The following is an 18,827-nucleotide window of genomic DNA, read 5'->3' on the forward strand; positions in this document are numbered from 1 at the left end:
TTGTAATACGGCACACGCCAGTGCACGTGTGCTGCAGCGTTCTTACGCGTCGTGTTGCTGACCTTGATGAAATATTGTGATGTGGGTTTGATTCCGCTCAGTGTCGCACAAATTTAAGGGATATTTTTTCGTCATTGTAGGGCGGCACATTCCCAGTGGCACATACCTAGTTAGCCTAGCTCGCGTCACAGAGGTCCACTGAAGACCAACATAGACCGCGTTGCACATATCCAGTGGTCCAAGTCGGAATAACAGAGTTTCTCCGAACAGCGATGACCTACCTAGTCCCGCATCTACAGTGATTCATGTAGGCGTGAAAGAGGTTTGTTGAAGAGCTGCACGTATGCACACATTGGGACATATTCAATGACCCAAGTTCATCCGATGACTGATTTCTCACCCTGTTACGTCAGCACACCATCCCGATTCGCTAACCATTTGACCGCGGACTACCCAGTAGACCGTTATAGATTTACAGATATATAGATATAACAGACATAGATAGACATACAGATAGATAGATAGATAGATAGATAGATAGATAGATAGATAGATAGATAGATAGATAGATAGATAGATAGATAGATAGATAGATAGATAGATAGATAGATAGATAGATATCCCACGGAAAGTGCTTGAAGTATCCTAAAAGTGCTAACGCTATAAAACGCTCGTGTGTTTGCATTCAGGTGCTTGGTAAAGAACCACAGGTGGTCACAAATAAGCTTCCGTCCCCCGCAAGGGTACGCCATATTGTGGTTCTGGCGCGTAAAACTCCAGAATATAATTTAAAAATTTCTTTGAATTGAAATTAGTATAACATTCTGTGCAGTCGCACGGCATTTTACGAGCGTAGATGTTGGACACAGATAAATGAATCAGTGTTTGCCACCCTAAACATATATTACCATAAATGAGATGCTTACGACGAATAGAAAATGATAATAATGATAACACGTGGTTGTGACACTCTTTGATGGAACGTTCACTGAAAGTAGCATGGTTTATCTGTTCTCTTTAGGGACTGCATAATTATACGTGCGCTTCAAAGAGTTATTTTTATTTCTCTAATTCGGGGGCCATTCGTGATGTCGTCTAAAAGCCCGTCCTTTTTATTCTCTCATTTCTCTGGGAAGCTTGGCATCACGGGGAAGCCATGGAAACCATTCGGACAACCATCCACGCCTGCTAGGAGACCTGGTTTCTTGACACGTTCCCGGCTTGCTCTCTAGTTTGCCTTCTTCTGTCGCTGTTGTGTCGTTCTTGATGTTCAATGCAAATGTACGAATTTGCTGAGTTACCTGCGTGGAGCATTCTCTGGGTAGCCAGTGGCCTGCACCTTTGTAGTACACTACTTTTGACGTTTTCAACCACTCTTGGTTGTACTTGGCTATCGGAGTCATAATGAATGCATCTTCCTCTGCCCACAGAATCAGAGTGGAAACGTTGATCTCCTTGTACGGCAGCTTCCCTAGTTGATCGCTATCGTTGTTGAAGGCACGGTAGTAACTTATGGCACCGGTCAGCGCACCTTGAATGAGAAGAGGAAAAAGAAAACATGCTGAGTTTCAAAGAAGACATAAATAATGTGGTGTCTAATGTGTTAAAATATTTATCGCTGATGCCTAGTTTATTGCAGTTTGTTGCGACCGACAGTGAAACAGCGCTGGTGATTTGTGAATGCACGCCTGTGTCATTGGGAAAGGAGGCGAGGTCAGTGCCTTCTATCAGTATGAGGCAGCCATGGAACAGGCGATTTTTAAGTAAAACATAACGACCATTTTCGCCCACTCATCTGTCGTACTCGTTTATTCATCCAGACTGGAGCATGCCCGCCACCTGAACCGTATCCAGAAAAAGATATGAAATAAAAAGAAAGTCGAAGTTTCGCCCGAAAAGCGAAGGATCGATTGCGATGGCAAATTAGTAGACAGCTATACGAAGTAATCATATTGGTCTTAACGTCCGTATAAGCTTTCAAACATTCGCTTACTAACTAAATGAACAAGTACGGCGTCAGGCGCGTACATGTGTAAATATTAACACATCTCGCTCGATGATAGCGGAAACTTGCTTTAAATACGCTGGAGGGAATAAGCGTGGCAGGAGCGGCGCGCACATTGACCTTCGTGCTATCTCTCGCTAAAATGCGAACTAAACGCCGAAAGGACAGCGCATACGAAGCTACCGGCACTCCGCGTACTTTATTTAAATCGCCGATCGTGTTTGCACTATATTCGGAACATCACAGCGACGGCAACGGCAGAAATGCGCTTGTAGTGGTCATATAATTGCTCTCGCTATAGAATACTGCAGAACTGCGCCTTTTGTGGCCACTCATATTTCGGTTATTTCCCAATTTGTCAATTCTACGAAACACCAGGGAGCGCGAGAATTAAGAAAACAGTATATTTATGTAGGCGTAAGATATTAACGGAAAGATTACACGAATAGTTAATTAGTTACAAATTCAATTCAACATTGTGTGAGTACATAATCTCTCAAAAGCCGTGCCGGATTAGATTTCGATGTTGACGAGGGCTGGCGTTTGGTATCTTTCTGGTACACGTTAGGTGCCAACAAGTTTTCGTAATATGACCGCTGATTTTTATTTAAAATTAGGTTTCATTATATATGTTGATAACGTCATAAAGCGAGAGGGTGTCATATAGCGAGATTTAAACTGCATCATCCTTGAAGCGTAAGCCAGATATTTTTTCGTCTTTGTATCTGCGGCCTAAATGTCGGAGCTCGACACAGCGCTTCGGATCCTCTTCCGACGAAACACGAAAAGCTAGTGCTGCAGTACAGATGGCCAGGGTTTTCTACTTAGCATAATAAAATATATAAAGAAGAGGGATATTTACATTTGTTAAATATCAGTTTGTTTGTTTGAGTGACGCGATAGCACCGGCCTCCCCCTATCACTCCTTTCTTTCTTCCTTTCCTTTTTTCTTTCTTTTTTCTTTCCGCGGTAACAACGCACAAATTGGGGAAAAAAGCGGAGGCCTCAAAAGGCGCAGCAGACAGCAAGTGACGTAATATGCGAGATTGTAGGGTTTTTCTTCTGCGTGTTACGGAATAATATTTGGCTCTTTTGTTCAACGTAGCACTAAATACTCATCGGGAGTGTTTTGTCGCTGCTGTCGAGAAGTGTTATCGTGCCCCATTGGTTAGTTTTTCTAGGATGTGGCACACATGTACTACAGTATTCTTCCACGCTTTTACATATAACTATGTTAGGCAAAACATACATACCATCCCGCGAAAACATGTACTTGTGGGCGTATGTCTCGTTTTCGGTGAAACCTCTGTGCGCTTTGTCAAAGAAGGCGAAATCCCGCATTATCAGATATTGCTCGGGAACAACGGGATGTCGAAATGGAAGTTGGTACCTGCAATAAGAATATTGGTTACATAGTGCAGGATCTACCTCGATCAGTACTACTCTGCGCGTTAGGTCTTATACGCATACATAAATACCTAATAATGTGGACGGAGAAACAGTGGCCACCGTAGTACACCTGGTGGGGCAACGCGCGCATAATTCAGAGGTCGTGGGTTCGCCTCCCAAGGGTGGCAAGTTGTTTATTTACTAGCATTCATTTGCCTTTATCTTACTACAGAATTACAAGAAAAAAGGATAACCTACACGTAACGTCCCCACGCTTCCTTTGGCTTCATTGTCTTTTGGCTTCATGTGGTCGTGAGTCACATAAATTGCACCCTTTGTTCCCCTCCTCGTTAAGGCACCACCTTTCATATCATCTGCTGAACGTCTGTTTTGAACGAGATACCCCTCCGAAAGCGCTTAGTAGCATGTCTTATGAATGCGTTCCCGAACCAGACTTCGACATAATGTCAAGGCTCCCCATGAGTAAGCAGCAACAGCTCAGAAGTCTTCTCGGGCGATACAAAGACTGCTTTTCGACGTCATCCAGGATTCGGCAAACAGTCGCAAAGCATCGCATAATAACCGAAGAGTGCGCTCGACCACTCAGCCAGAGGCCTTACCGAGTTTCGACGCGAGATCGCGCAGCTATGAGACAACAAGTCGACGAAATGCTGCGCGACGACATCGTCAAGCCGTCGAAAAGCCCGTGGACATGTCCTGTTTTCTCAGTTAAGAAAAAGGACGGAATCCTACGTTTCTGCCTGGATTATCGTCGACTGAACAAGATCACTAAGAAGGACATATACCCCTTCCCACAGATAGGCGACGCATTGGATCGGCCCTGCAACGTCAAATACTTCTCGCTGATGGATATCAAGTCTGGCTACTGGCGAATAGAAGTCGACGAGAGAGATCGCGAAAAGACCGCCTGCATCACACCAGATGGCCTCTGCGAGTTCAAGGTCATGCCATTCGGACTGTGCTCGGCGCCTTGAACGTTCCAGTCGTGATGGATATGGTGTTAGCAGCGTTGAAGTGGCAGACCTCTCTTGTTTACTTGGATGAAATCTTCGTCCTCGCCGGAAATTTCGACCAACACCTTAGGCGGTTTTCGACAGTACTAGTGGCCATCAAGTCATCAGGGCTCACTCGGAAGCCGGAAAGTGCCGCCTCGCTTACGGTGAGCTTCTGTTCCTGGGCGACGTCATCAGGAAATCTGGAGTCCGCCTCGACCCGCAGAAGACAACTGCCATCTCAAAGTTCCGGCAGCCCGTTGACATGAAGGCAGCGCGTATATTCCTTGGCATGTGTGCCTGCTACAGGTGCTTTGTTAAGGACTTCTCACGCATCGCTGAGCCGCTGACACATCTAACTTAATGTGGCGTCGAGTTCGAGTGGGAAACGCTGCAGGCCGACGCATTTCAGGCACTCAAACAACGTATGCAGTCGCCACCGGTACTTGCGCACTTCTACGAGGACGCCGATACAGAAATACACACTGACGCTAGTAGCCTAGCCGTCAATTCCGTCCTAGTCCAGCGGAAATACGGACTTGAACGAGTGATACCTTATGCTAGCCGGTCGCTGTCAAAAGCGGAAGGCAGGTATTGTACGACCGAATAGGAATGCCTCGCCATTATTTGAGCTACAGAGAAAGCTCACCCTTACCTATATGGCAGGACGTTCAAAGTCGTCAGCGACCATGACGCGTTGTGTTGGCTAGCGAAATTAAAGGACCCCTTCAGGACGCCTGGCGTAGTGAAGCCTCAGACAGCACGAATATGACATCACTGCAATCTACAAGTCCGGACGAAAACACTCTCATGCTGATTGCCTATCACGCGTCCTCATTGACCCGCCGCCGCAAGATGACGAGGACGAGGATGCCTTCCTTGGAATAATAAGTGGGGAACACTTCGCTGAACAGCAACGACTAGACTTGAAGCTAAAAAGCCTCGTCGAGTATATGGAAGGAAACACCGTTGTGGCTAGGGCATTTAGGCGAGGGTTGTCTTCGTTCGTGCTTCAAAACCACCTACTCGTAAAGAACTTCTCACCAGTCCGCGCCAAGTACTTTCCTGTTGTTCCCTCAGCGCTGCGTCCAGAACTGCACGCCCTACATGACGATCCTGCCGCCAGACATCTCGGATACTCCTGGACACTATCGAGGATGCAGGAAAGTTATCACTTGCCGCGCCTGACTGCCGACGTCGCCCGGTACGTCAAGACATGCCAACAGTGTCAACGACGCAAGACACCACCGACAAGGCCAGCGGGATTACTACAGCCGATCGAGCCAGCTTGCCGACCATTTCAGCAGATCGGGATAAACTTCTTGTGGACCTTTCCGACGTCAACATCCGGAAATAAGTTGATCGTCGTGACGACGAACTACCTCACCCGCTTTGCTGAAACGAAAACTCTGCGCAAATATAGCGCCGCCGAAATCGCGAAATTCTTTGTCGAGATCATCCTGCTGCCTCATGGCGCTCCAGAAGTCTCCATCACCAATAGAGGAACGGCCTTTAAAGCTGAGCTCACCCAAGCCGTTCTGCAATAGAGTCAGATAAGCCACAGGAGGACAACTGCCCTACACCCGCAGACGAATGGTCTTACAGAGCGCCTGAATAAGACCCTCGCCGACATGCTATAGCACTACGTCTACGTAGAACACAAGACTTGGGATGCCGTCCTGCCGTACGTAACGTTCGCTTACAACACGGCGGTGAAAGAAACAACACAGACCACGCCGTTCAAGCTGTTTGACGGCAGGAACCCGACGACGACTCTCGACGCCATGCTGCCGCACGACACCGACGAAGTGAATCTTGACGTCGTCACCTATCTCCAGTGCGCCGAAGAAGCACGACAGCTCTCCTGCCTGCGGTTCAAGAAGCAGCAGGGTACCGAAAGCCGACAATATAACCTCCGACGACGCTACGTCGAGTAGCAGCCCGGCAACTGTGTTTGGCTTTGGACCCCAGTACGCCGACATGGATTTAGCGAGAAGCTTTGACGCCGCTCTTTCGGACCGTACAAGATCATCCTACGCATTGGAGCACTCGACTATGAGGTCGCACCAGACGGCATTTCACTGTCACAGCTGCGCCGCTCACGACCTGAAATATTCGACGTTGTGCGACTTAAGCCGTTTCATAAGCGTTAATGAACTTTAGGACTTTGCGCAGCTGACCTCTGGACTTTCTTTTTGTGGACTGTGTTACTTGGGGCTTTGTTTATTTGATAAGTGCCCTTTTGTGTTTCGCTCTCCTGTTATGTTTGCAGCATCGGGACGATGATTTTTGCGAGGGAAGCATTGACACGTGGGCTTGTTTATCTTTTTCGAGCGAGCGCTTTTCACCGTCTAACAAATGTTATCGCTCAGCGCGGGACACACCCGGATATATCGGAAGTTTCTGGAATGTTACCGATGGGTCTATTCGCTGTCTGTTGTCACCGAACCTTCTGTAATCTGATTGGATGTATGCGCGACGCGAATGGTGTAGAACATTCTGGAACACACGCGGGCACTAGCGACTAATCTGCAACGTTCGGTGGCTCGATATACAAGCCGATGCGGTGGACCAGCAGATAAGACTGCGTTGATCGCCGACTGTGTTCGCCGCTATCGTTGTGCTTTAAAGGGAAGCTGAAGAGTCTGTCGAATTCAATAAAACGCTCATATACGGATGCGGGAACCTTATAAACCATGTAGGTAAAATTTGGGGGTTTTTTTTTCAATTAGGAGCGACGTAATCGTCGGTTAAAATTGCGCTGTAGCTCCGCCCCCCGTCGAATGCCGCGCGCTGCTGCTGACGCTGACGATGCGAGCGGAGACCGGAAACCGCGGTGTTGTGACGTCAACACTAGTGTTCCGTTCCTTCGTAGCCTCCGCGACTGTGCCTGACCGTGCTTGTTTCTGCGTGCGTGCCATCGTAATCTGCTTCGATCGACCCTGCATTCCTTTGTTGGTGCGTCTGCGTGTATGTAGAGTGGTAGTCAACGTGCGCAGCATCAACTGAAGTGGTGGGCCGATCATGCCGGCTTTCTGTGCAGCCTACGGTTGCACGAACACCAGCGGCCGCGACGATGTTGTCTTCCATTGCTTCCCACAAGACAAGAAGCTTTTAACGAAGTGGGAGGCTGCTGTGAAGCGAAAGAATTTCAAGCCCTCAAGAACAACAGTGCTGTGCTCCAACCACTTCCGTGACGACGATTATCACCAGAATTTATCATTAAAACATTCGTTGGGTTTGCCAGTCAAGTCGGCTCGTCTAAGGCCCGGCGCAGTGCCGTCAGTGTTCGCGTACACAAGGAACTCGTCACCGCTGTCAAGGTCAGCTTTCGCGAAAAGAAGGAAGCTTGAGGTAAGAACCTGACTGCGCGAACCACTGTTCAGTGTAGTGTAATACGTGTAAGCTAGTGATTGCTACAATGCTTTTTTCAGATAAATGGAGTTTGAGCTGGCGTACCGGTTTTTGGTAACAGTGAGGCGTTACGCCTGAATTAAACGGCGCTTGTACGAGGACGGTAGCAAACGGCACCGTACTAAAAAAGCGTTTCAAGGTTAGGCTCGTGCGGAAAGATCGGAGCAACGAAAACAAAGACGGCACGAGTGCGGACTGACTGATGATAACTGGTGTTGGAAGGCCTTATGAATACACGAACTCGCCCAAACCTGGATTTTGATTTACTGCGAGCTCCTTCGTGTTAGCACGCTTGAACGGAAGGTGCATGTTTATCTCCCGCCCTTGACGCAGGTTTAGTCGCAAAGCGCCGCGAATTTTCTATTTGCACGTGTGTTGTAAAACAGCCTGCATGCAGCTACCATAACGCAGTGCAAATGTAGAGTTTGCATGTGCTGGAAAGCCGGCGCACGCCAGGACGCTACGCTCCCCCCTTCTCTCGCGCACAGCGAGAAACCGACCATCTCACGTAGCCGACGGAATTCGCCGCCTTTACGACTTCGGTTACGAGTAGTGTGCGGATGGCGCACAGATGAAGGTCACTACACGTACTGCATGAACCGGGAAGCTTTACACGCGTTTAAACCGTCTTTGTAGATTGCTGACAGCTTTGGACAGCGCACAAATGCCGACGATCGCATCCCAGCTTACGTTCCACGAGGAGGCATGCAGGGACACAACACTACAGTTGTTTGACCGGAAACGAGCTCACTAGATCGGCGAAAGATCGGCGAGATCACTAGATCGCTTTGCAAAAAACATACTCACCAAAGAGCATTTCCAACACGAGGAGATCCCAAGACTTCGCTTTCGTTCGTGTCGAAAGCACTGCTCGCATCAGCATCGTTTGCTTCTTCGAGAGGCCGGCTCTTCGCAATCGGCTCGTACATGTAGGGAGTAACGCCGAACTCCTCAGAAAAACGCAGTCTCTCTAAATTTTCCATTACCGTCTCAGAAAAACAGCACCAAACTACCTGGCACCACGCTTCATGTGTAGCGGCAGCGGTCGGTTCGGACGAACACTAGTGTTGACGTCACGAGGCGCCCGACCAATCATAGGCGGAAACGAGACGCGCGAGCTGGGCGTGTCCGCTGCTGCACTTTTCGTCGAAATAAAATATATTTGCGCTTTCTTTCGCTCAATTTCAATACGATATTCGAATTCGGAGGGTTGAAAACCATTATGTACAGATGTTCACTCATTTTTTCTGGAAAACCTTTCAGCTTCCCTTTAAGTTTAGCCTGTTCTTGTGGGCACAGGTTCGCCCAATAAAAGCTAGTTTCGTCATTCACATTATTGCTACTCTGTTGTTTAGCGTCACTACTACGTGACAATATTCGAAACCTTTGAGAAACAAATGGAATATTGTGTGATTTGATTCTCTTCTCGAATCAAACATTCAGTATATGAAAATAGAAATACTTTCCGAATAATAACGAAAAATTACGAAAGATTAAAGAAAATGCGACAACCTCCACAGAGAGTATTAAAGAACTCTGATACTACTGTAGAGCTCCCTGCGTCGCTAAGAAAGCCAGATATTTCCGGCTCAACCACAATCGATCACAATAAAATTTTAATTTTAAATGACATCTGGCAGTGGGTATTTTTTGGTGCTATTCATATCTGCGTCCTCCCGTCGGAATAAACCTGAATGTGTTTTATTGCAATGTACGTGATGCAATAGTCGTGTGCTTCTCGCGGTTCCTGAGGGGCACTGGAGTACCTTGTGTTGGAGTGTCCTGCTTTCCTTTAGCAGCGCACGTCGCTACTAAGGGAGTATAGCCTACTTGGTCTGCAGTATACGACTCTTGACCATTGCCTGTATCCATGTGGCTCTGCTTCTCGATGCGACCAGGCTCATTGCACCCTATGTACTTTTCAACAAGAAACTGGCTTGGCTCCCTGTTTTTGAGAGTTTGCCAGCGAGGTAATAACGTTTTCTAACTTTCGCTTTGTACATCCTTTTGGGATTAGTTCGACTTGCGTGATTTTTTTTTTTTGGTTCCTGAGTGTATGTTCTTGCTTTACTTTCGTATTTGGTGCCTTTCGTGTTGCTGTTTCTTCCTTCTTTACTTCTCATCTCATCTTCCACTTCCTTTTCTATCCCCCTCCTTCCTAGAGAGTAAGGCAGGCCTTGTGCCCCGTTCGGCGACAGTTGCCAGCTTGCTCCTTCCCTATTTCCCTCTCTCCGTGTGTATGTGTGTTCTCGCATCTAATATTAACAATAATTGACGCAATAGTGGATCCATTAGCCGCGACGTTTGCACCACGATGAAAGCGTTTTTTTTTCCACTTAAGCATTCACACAGATGACACGCACTTCTGGCGTAGTCGTGAAGGTATACACAGATGGTAACAGGCGCACAACGTTGCTGAATACTGGGCCGGGTATGTTTAGAGGAGCCCTGAGTTTGCTAACAGACTGCTTAGCTCTAGCTCTACTTCTTTCCGCATTTTGTAAACAACTATTTTTTTATACAGCGTAATCACAGAACTATATATTGGGGTGAATACCGGAATATGAAATTGTTGAACTTAAGGGTGGCAACGCTGTAGACCATTCGCAAAATACTAAAAAATATATTTGATTTGATTCGTTTCTCGCACTACTCAATTCGTATTCAATTTCGTCTTAAAAACTGCTATGGAAATACCCCTAACGTATTTACTTAAGGGTTGTGCCGTGACTAATTATGCGGTTTTCTTCTTTCTACACAGGAGAATTGGCGAACAAGAGCTCCATGAGGTTAGGAAGCAAGAATTTCGTCAACTTCGTGGGGTGGTTTTGAATAACCCCCATTTGCACAAAACTATCTTACTAGACAGGAGCCCCAGGATGAAGAAACAAGAGCTCGGGATTAGTTTCAAGGTTATTGAAGGTTCTCATGAATACGCGTTTATTTATGTGAAGTAATATAACTGACTCGGATCATTCGGAGAAAATGCCCACGTGAAACAAAAAATATGTCTATAACTCGCGGCCTATATATGTATAACCTCAAGGTTCTCTAGTTCCCCGTTTCAAACCCCTTCACACATGTATCACTGGCTTCACAATCACTTAAGCTATATGCGTAGTGCACTGCCTCTAGATGCGCCACTGATAGCTACCTAGAGGGCGCTTCCAACAGTAGGCACGGGAACAGTAGCACACGACAACGCTTTGCAGCAAGGATGGCTGAATTTCGCGGCTCAGAGTTCTCATTTGTTCGGGTGCCATGCTGCTTGTTCTGCGTTGACAGCTGTAAGGAAGACGCTGGCCTCTGTGGGAGCGGGCATAAACACGATGTTCCCAGTGTTTGGGACAACCCGGTCGACATACGTGCCAGGTGCGTCCCGCAGACAAACGCCATGAACCCCATTTACACGAAGTGGAGCTCATGTGAACTAGCCGCTAAATTTTGTTGAGTAATTCGAAGTCTCGATCGTTTTTTCTTTAATTCTACCCTTGCCGTAATGCTGCTTGTGTACCTAAATAATAAGCACTCGTCTTTAGTGCGTACTTATATCTCGAACAAATCCGCAAAGTGCGATGTCTACACATGCCGTTGCGATCTTTCTGCCGATGAATATATGTGACATCGCCGAATAAGCGCAGTCAAAGTCGCCTCAAGAAGAGTAATCGCGAATTTATTGAGGGAAACGCGTACACTTGTCAACGAAGTCAGCAAACGCACGGGTTAATAAGACCGCGTGCTAGCACTGTACCGCCGATGCAATTCGGCTGCATACACCGATGAGCTGCCGTTCCCGGTGCAGTTTCTGCAATTTTAGATTCCCTAAGGGAGCTGCTTGGAAACACACAAAGCTAAAGTCTGACCAACTTCTCAGTACTTTTTTTAATGTTCCGAGAGAGAGATGTCAATGTAAAGGGGCGCTGGTGGCAATGCTAGGTTTAGTCGTCTGCGGCGTAAGCATAATAAGAAATTCACTTGAGCACAAAATTCACATGCAAGGAGGGACTACGTTGTGAACCAATCAAATCACTCGGCAGGGTCAGTCTGCTCAGACAGCATAGAGGTGTGATGCCTCCCCACACGTAGCGCACACTTTTCAACGAAAATGGAACAAAAATACCATATGCAGCAACTATTAGCAATACCCACCTTGAACTAGCTATTTTCTAAACACATTTCCCAAAACACCACATTAAGATGCCCTCGGGTGAAAAGAATACCGCTGTTAAAGAAGGATGTGACAAGACAGCGCAATTTAGACCCTTTACAAACGAGGCAGGTTGAAAATCTCGCACCTAAAAACATCGACAACAGTTATGCATAAAGCAGCTAGCAACAGTTCAACATGCCCGATATCGCACATAAGAAAGATGCAAAAACATGAAGTGCGCGACGGCTGGTGCGAGTATTTACCGGGCCGCATAAACCAACAATTTCACTTGTTGCAGGCTTCAGTAGCTCTAACATACAACACGATGCACTCATGTAGTCGAGCCGTCGAGCTGCCTAGATAGCGAAAAGCGGTAAAGAAGCGGCAAACAGTATAAGCGGCAAAGGGCATTCAGAACTTTAGCGAAATGCCTTTAAACCTGCACTGCAGTTGCACTGCAGACGAACTTCATCGCTTACTCGTATAAATATAATCGAAAGGAAAAAACACCGACACGACTAAGCAAAGGATGAGAACAAGAAAAAGCTCGGTGCCCTTCCATTCCGTGAAGAAGGACGACCAGGGAAGCTGTGTATATGGGCCCCTTAATAGCGAACTACACCTCCGCTGCGCGTCAGCCCGGCATTGCATTATATTCAGGATCGGCCCACGTATGGGGAGTGCCCTTGGGCCACACCAGTTATATTGATTAAAGAGAAAGATTGTACGTGTCGATCCGGTGGTAGATTCCCGCCGCCTAAACGCAATTACTAAAGAAATACGTGTACCCACCTCCGCGAATTCACAACGCGATCGATTGCCTTCTTTTGTTGTGTCCTCTTACTTCTCCTCTGTTGATCTGCGGCCAAGTTACTGGCAAATTTTAATTACGTGTACGTCTGTCTGTCTGTCTGTCTGTCTGTCTGTCTGTCTGTCTGTCGGTCTGTCGGTCTGTCGGTCTGTCTGTCTGTCTGTCTGTCTGTCTGTCTATCTATCTATCTATCTATCTATCTATCTATCTATCTATCTATCTATCTATCTATCTATCTATCTATCTATCTATCTATCTATCTATCTATCTATCTATCTATCTATCTATCTATCTATCTATCCATCCATCCATCTATCTATCTATCTATCTATCTATCTATCTATCTATCTATCTATCTATCTATCTATCTATCTATCTATCTATCTATCTATCTATCTATCTATCTATCTATCTATCTATCTATCTGTCTATCTGTCTATCTGTCTATCTATCTATCTATCTATCTATCTATCTATTATACCGCAATGGCCCCAGTTGGGGTTTTACTTGAGGGATGGGCTTTAACTATAGCGAAAATGCGATTCGAGTGCCGCCTTGAATTGATATGGATTGGAGTGGTGCACGGCAACTGTAGGTAGATGGTTCCAGTCCCGTGCGGTTGTCACAAAAAAGGAGTAAAGATGGGTGGTACTTTTAGCTGGGGGAGGGTAAACCGCTCTGGGATGGTTTTTGCGGCTGGACAAGCGATGAACTGGTAAGGTAGCCGGAACTTCGAAGGGAGCATTATAACATTTTTGATAATGGCACAGCCTAGCTATCTGACGTCGCGATTCATGGTTGGTGAGGTGATCATGAGCCTCAAGCTCGGAAATGCTCGAATGGTAAGAGTACACAGATTAAATAAAACGAGCTGCACAATTTTCGACTGATTCGAGAATATTAGGTAGATTAGATTGATGAGAATCCCAAACAGCGCATGCGTATTCAAACTTTGGACGAACAAGTATATGATAAGCTATTAGCTTCAATGGTGGGGGTGGGGGTCTTAAGCGCCTACGAAGAAATACCAAAGTGCGATCCGCGGAGTTAGCTTTGGCTCGTGGGTTGACAAGGAGAGATTGCTTGAAAATGTGACGCCAAGACATAGTATTGAGTCAATGATATCGTGGAGCCCGCAATGATATATTATGCTGGGCGATAATGTGGTTTCATAAGTTTTCTTTATGTTTACAGACATTAACCACGTGCTACACCAGGACTCAATAAGGTTGAGGTCGTTTTGAAGAGTATTAATATCTGCGTTGTTTCTAATCGAAGGGTATACGGCTCAGTCATCTGCGAATAGACGAATCGTAGAAGAGATATTAGCTGGGAGGTCATTAATACGAATCAGAAAAAGTAGGAGTCGTAGTACTGTACCTTGGTGGCACACGAGAGATTACGGCGAATTCAGTTGTATACAGGTGTGTTATAGTTTAGTCGAGAAAGTTTTAGGAGTAGCCGCTGATGCGCAACTTTGTCGAATGCTTTTTCAAAGTCTAAGAAGAGAGCAGCGACAGGAAGTCAAGGCTGGAACTTATATTGTTAAAAAATAAAGCTAGTTGGCTGTCACATGAGAGTCCTGCGCGGAAGCCGTGTTGACTAGAATGAAAGAAATTATTGAAGTCTAAGAACTTGGCATTGTTTAAGTAGATCACATGTTTCATTAGATTAGAGCAAATACTAGTAAGTGAAATAGGGCGATAACTGCTCCACAAAGATGGAGGACCATATTTTGGGTACTGGGAGAATCTTTCCCACTTTCCAGTCTACCGGTACCACTTCTGTTGACAGTGCTTGCTGGGAAATATGGCATAGTATCACACTAGTAGTGGATTTCGTGCTTTTCAGCATCTTCACGTAGACAGCGCCCACGCCACATGAAGATGTGAGTTTTAACGAGTTGATTAATTTTGCAGTGCCGTTCGGACAAAATGTGATGTCGGGCATCACGGTATAGTCGAGATAAGGAAAGGGAGGTAAGCTGTCGACAGGTTCGCAGGTAAACATGGAAGAAAAAGAAGTGGTTAAGCTGTTCGGCAGCCTCATGATCGCGGATTGGATGATTTTGTTTGTCGTACAATGCAAATGGTTGGGCGTTTTTAGGATTAATGGTGTTATAGAATTTTTGGTGGTTATTTTGTAACATAGCGGGCAATGTCTGCGAAAAAAACTTTTCTCGGTTTTTTAAGAACATGGAGAATAAGGAAAACAAATTAGCATTTCTAACGCCCGACGGAGAAATTCAATTTAACGTCAGGCCTTTCGGACTGTGCAACGCACCGGCAAGGTTCGAAGGGCTCACGGAAACTGCGCGGATTCAAATGCGAAGTTTGCATGTGCTACCTGAACGACGTTGTGACCTTCGGGCGAACATTTAGTGATTATAACAAGTGTCTGGTGTTGGTGCACAACTGCTTGGAGAGAGCCGGCCTTGTCTCAGAAGAAGTGCCATTTTGGTGAACGAGAAACTCTTGTGCTGGGACATATCAGGTCGATAAAGAAGGCATACGACCAGACCCACAAAAGACAGCGGCTGTAGAGGTATTTAAGGAACCTAACGGTGTCAGGGAGATAGGAAGTTTTCAGGCTTATGCTCCTACTTTCGCTGATTCATTCCGAGATTTGCTGGCGTGGCCCATTCGCTTGTGCGCCTTCTTCAGAAAGGCGTTCGTTTTAAGTGCACCACAGAGTGCGACTCCTTGTTCCGTCAGTTAAAGTTCCTGTTGACGCCGCAGCGTTTTCTTCGTCGATCCCTCAGCACCAACACAGGTTCAGACCGATTAGCGTTGTTCTTGTTCATTGCATTGGCGAAAGTGAGCACGGGATCTCGTACGCTAGCCGCTCCTTGAGTCGCTCCGAGTCCACTTTTAAGGTAACCGAGCAAGAGTGCTTGGCGGTCATTCTTGCGGTGCAACGGTTTCCTTCTTACCTCTACGGTCGCCCCTTCACGGTGTTCACGCATGATTATTCACATTGCTGGCTCGTGAATCTTCGGGACCCTTCTGGTCGACGTGCGCGTTGTACCCTCCGTATAGAGGAGTGTGATTTTGTCGTTCCCTACAAGAGCGGTCGTCGACGCGCTGATGCTGATTGTCTCTGTCGGATGCCACTTGCGACGACCGAATGTGACGCTGAGAAATTCGATCAATACATCGCTTTTGTATCTGCGTAATTCCCTGATATCGGTGTCTTCATATCCGAGCAGCAGGAGAGCTTGTAGCCGCTCTTCGCAACCGCACACGAGATTTCAGAACATAGCCGTTTTCGCCTATGTAACGGCGTCCTGTGCAACAAGAACTACTCGACCACTATCGCGCGCGACCTTTTAGTTGTGCCCAAGAGCCTCTGCTTTCAAGTAGTATGCGCCATGCGCGACGATCCAACTTCAGGTCTCCCTGGCTAAATACGAACACCCTACCGCGCTTAAGAAGGCTTTTACTGGCACAGGATGCGTCACGATACCGAGCGTTATTTCGCCAGCTGCACCGAATGGCAGCGTTACAAACGACCTACAAACGCACAGCATGCTCGACTTCAGCCAGTTCCACCTTCCAACGCCCCTTTTGAACAAGTTGGTATAGGTCTCCTAAATCCCCTTTCTATGATCCTCCAACGGCAATCATTGGATTATTGTGTGCGTAGACCACCTAAACCATTATTGTGAGACGGCAGTGCTGCCGCCGGCAACAGCAACGGAAGTTTGTCTTTTCTTGTTATATTTCAACATTTTCAGACATTGACCTCCTCGCATTATAATGAGCGATCGCGGGAGAGAATTTGCCTCAGACATTGTTGAAGAGACCCTTCGTATCTGTTCATGCAGCTTCCGCAATTCGACGCCATACAATTCACAAACTAACTCTGCTTGTTAGCTAGCAACACAATGTCGTCCGCATAAAATAAACCTGGAAGCTGCTTCTCTACTACTGTATGCGCCTGTTTGTATGAAAGATTAAACCCTATATTACTTCGCTCTAGCGCCCTCTCCATCCTCACCATGTACACCATAAATATCAGTGGGATTAAGGGCACCCCTACCTCAGTCTCTTGTTGATATCAACTTTCTCCTCGCTTCTCATCGCTTCCGATTCAACGCAAATGGTATTTTCTAGGTAAATCTAACTCAAAAGCCGTAGACAATTGTCACCTAAGCCTTCCCCTTCCAGAATATGCCAAAAAATGTTGTGGTTTACGCTGTCATACGCTCCTGTAATGTCTAAAAAGGCCACATATAACGGTCTCCTTTCTACTCTTGATATTTCAATACACTGAGTGAGAACAAATAAGTTATCATCCAAACGCCTGCCTATTCAGAAGCCATTCTGAAGTTTTCGCAAAATCCCTTTATTCTGTGCCCATGCTTGCAGCTTTAATTTGATTGCCTGCATTGTTAGCCTGTATATTACCGATGTAATGGTCAACGGTCTATACGAGGGAATTACATCTTTGTCCCCCTTACCTTTATCAGTTAAATTCATTCTAATTTGACGCCAACTGTCTCCTATTCGTCTATCTTCTAAAGTTTTTTTTTTCCACTGCTTTCACCAGAGCTTCCTTACTTTTTGGTCCCAGTTCATTATTCAGCCTAACGGGAACTTCGTCTAGCCCTGTGGCTGTGTGCTTACGGACCTTTCCCTTCGGCATTCTCCGAGTTGAAATTTGTCAGCACCAGCTTTTCCATCTGGTTCTCTTTCATGCTTTTTTTTTTTCTTCAAATACGACCTCGTCATTGCCTTGGAAAGATTCAGCTGTTATTTTTCGGATGTACTTGATTGCCGCTACCCCTTCCACATTGTTTCCATCTTCGCCTAGGATATATTGTTGTATGGTTGTTCACTTCCTGTCTAATAATTTTATGTGGTTCCAAAATATTCTCGGTTCGTCCTTCTTTTTCTCACGTTTTTTTGACAACCAACGTTCAATTTCACCTTTCATATTTGCATGCACCCGTATTTGAACTGTAGACTTTTTCTCCCAGTATATTTCCCATTTACTGGCTACTTCATCCTGCGGCAACTGCGCCTGCTTTGCCTATCTGTGCTCTCAGGATACTTTCTGCCGTTCAGCGATCGCTTCGCGTATCTCTCTGTTCCACCAGCTGTTTGGTTCCTTTTTTCCATTCCAACGAACATGTTTTTTTACTTTCCGTATTTATATCGTTGTTACACTCAGAAGCTCACTATATTCCCCACTCCTTACTTGGCCATTTGCCAAGTTCTTCCTCAATTTAAAGGCATACTTTTTGCCTCAATTGAAGACTCACAAAAGGAAGACACATAAAGACAACACGGGCGGCACTTCCAACTGATTTATTTTGGGCTGTGACCCAAGAATATAGATATACAAACACGCATGCGCTGGCTGTTCACAGATCTACGTTACCCAGCGGTCAAACAATCTAATTTCCGATTTATAGAGCACGATAGATGTATCACTAATGCAATTTGTACCTTTCTTTTTTATATAGTAGGCTTCCATCAGCTCACGTGCTGTTTGAAATCTATTTCTGCCAAGAATCCTAATCTCAGAAAACCGTGTTTGCACATGCAGGCCTTGCAGTGCGCAGGCAAATGTGCCACGCCATCTTTCATTAGATTTAGTTCGTGTTCCCTGGCTACCCAACTCTCATTTATGCAGCGTCCAGTCTGTCCTATATAAAACTTGCCGCACTCAAGGGGAATTTCATACACCACGCCTGTAGCGCATCTCCCGTAGGACGTGCTATGCTTCTTGCCACAGCCTTGCGAACCGGTCTCCTCGCGTGTGGTTTTCGAACAGAGTCGACCCAGTTTTACTGGGGCAGAAAAGGCAATGGGTACTCCATACCGGCCTGCCAGCTTTTTGAGGTTATGGGAAACCTTATGAACATAAGGAATCACTGCTGGTCTGACGGTTCTGGCTCTTTCTTCCTCTCTTGTGGCGCTGGTACCTTTAACCTTCCGTAACAGGCTTTCGGTGACTGAGGTCACCAAAGAGTGAGGGAACCGTGCTTCTTTCAGTCGCTTGATCTGATTATTGAACGAGGCCTGCATCGTGTGTGTA

The 18,827-nt window shown here is 46.2% G+C and overlaps 1 long non-coding RNA gene across 1 annotated transcript in view; it reads right to left on the reverse strand.

Annotated features, from left to right (window-relative positions):
- Positions 1-1,008: 1,008 nt before the first annotated feature.
- LOC129385861 (uncharacterized) overlaps positions 1,009-18,827 on the reverse strand; it is a 28,010-nt gene continuing 10,191 nt past the window's right edge. Inside the window, exons 2-3 of the long non-coding RNA XR_011895412.1 lie at positions 3,259-3,395; positions 1,009-1,531 (exon numbers count right to left, since the gene is read on the reverse strand). This is a non-coding gene — a long non-coding RNA (uncharacterized lncRNA). The remainder of the gene's footprint in view (positions 1,532-3,258; positions 3,396-18,827) is intronic.

The sequence above is a fragment of the Dermacentor andersoni genome, chromosome 7, assembly GCF_023375885.2.
Source record: "Dermacentor andersoni chromosome 7, qqDerAnde1_hic_scaffold, whole genome shotgun sequence".
Lineage (NCBI taxonomy): Eukaryota > Metazoa > Arthropoda > Arachnida > Ixodida > Ixodidae > Dermacentor > Dermacentor andersoni.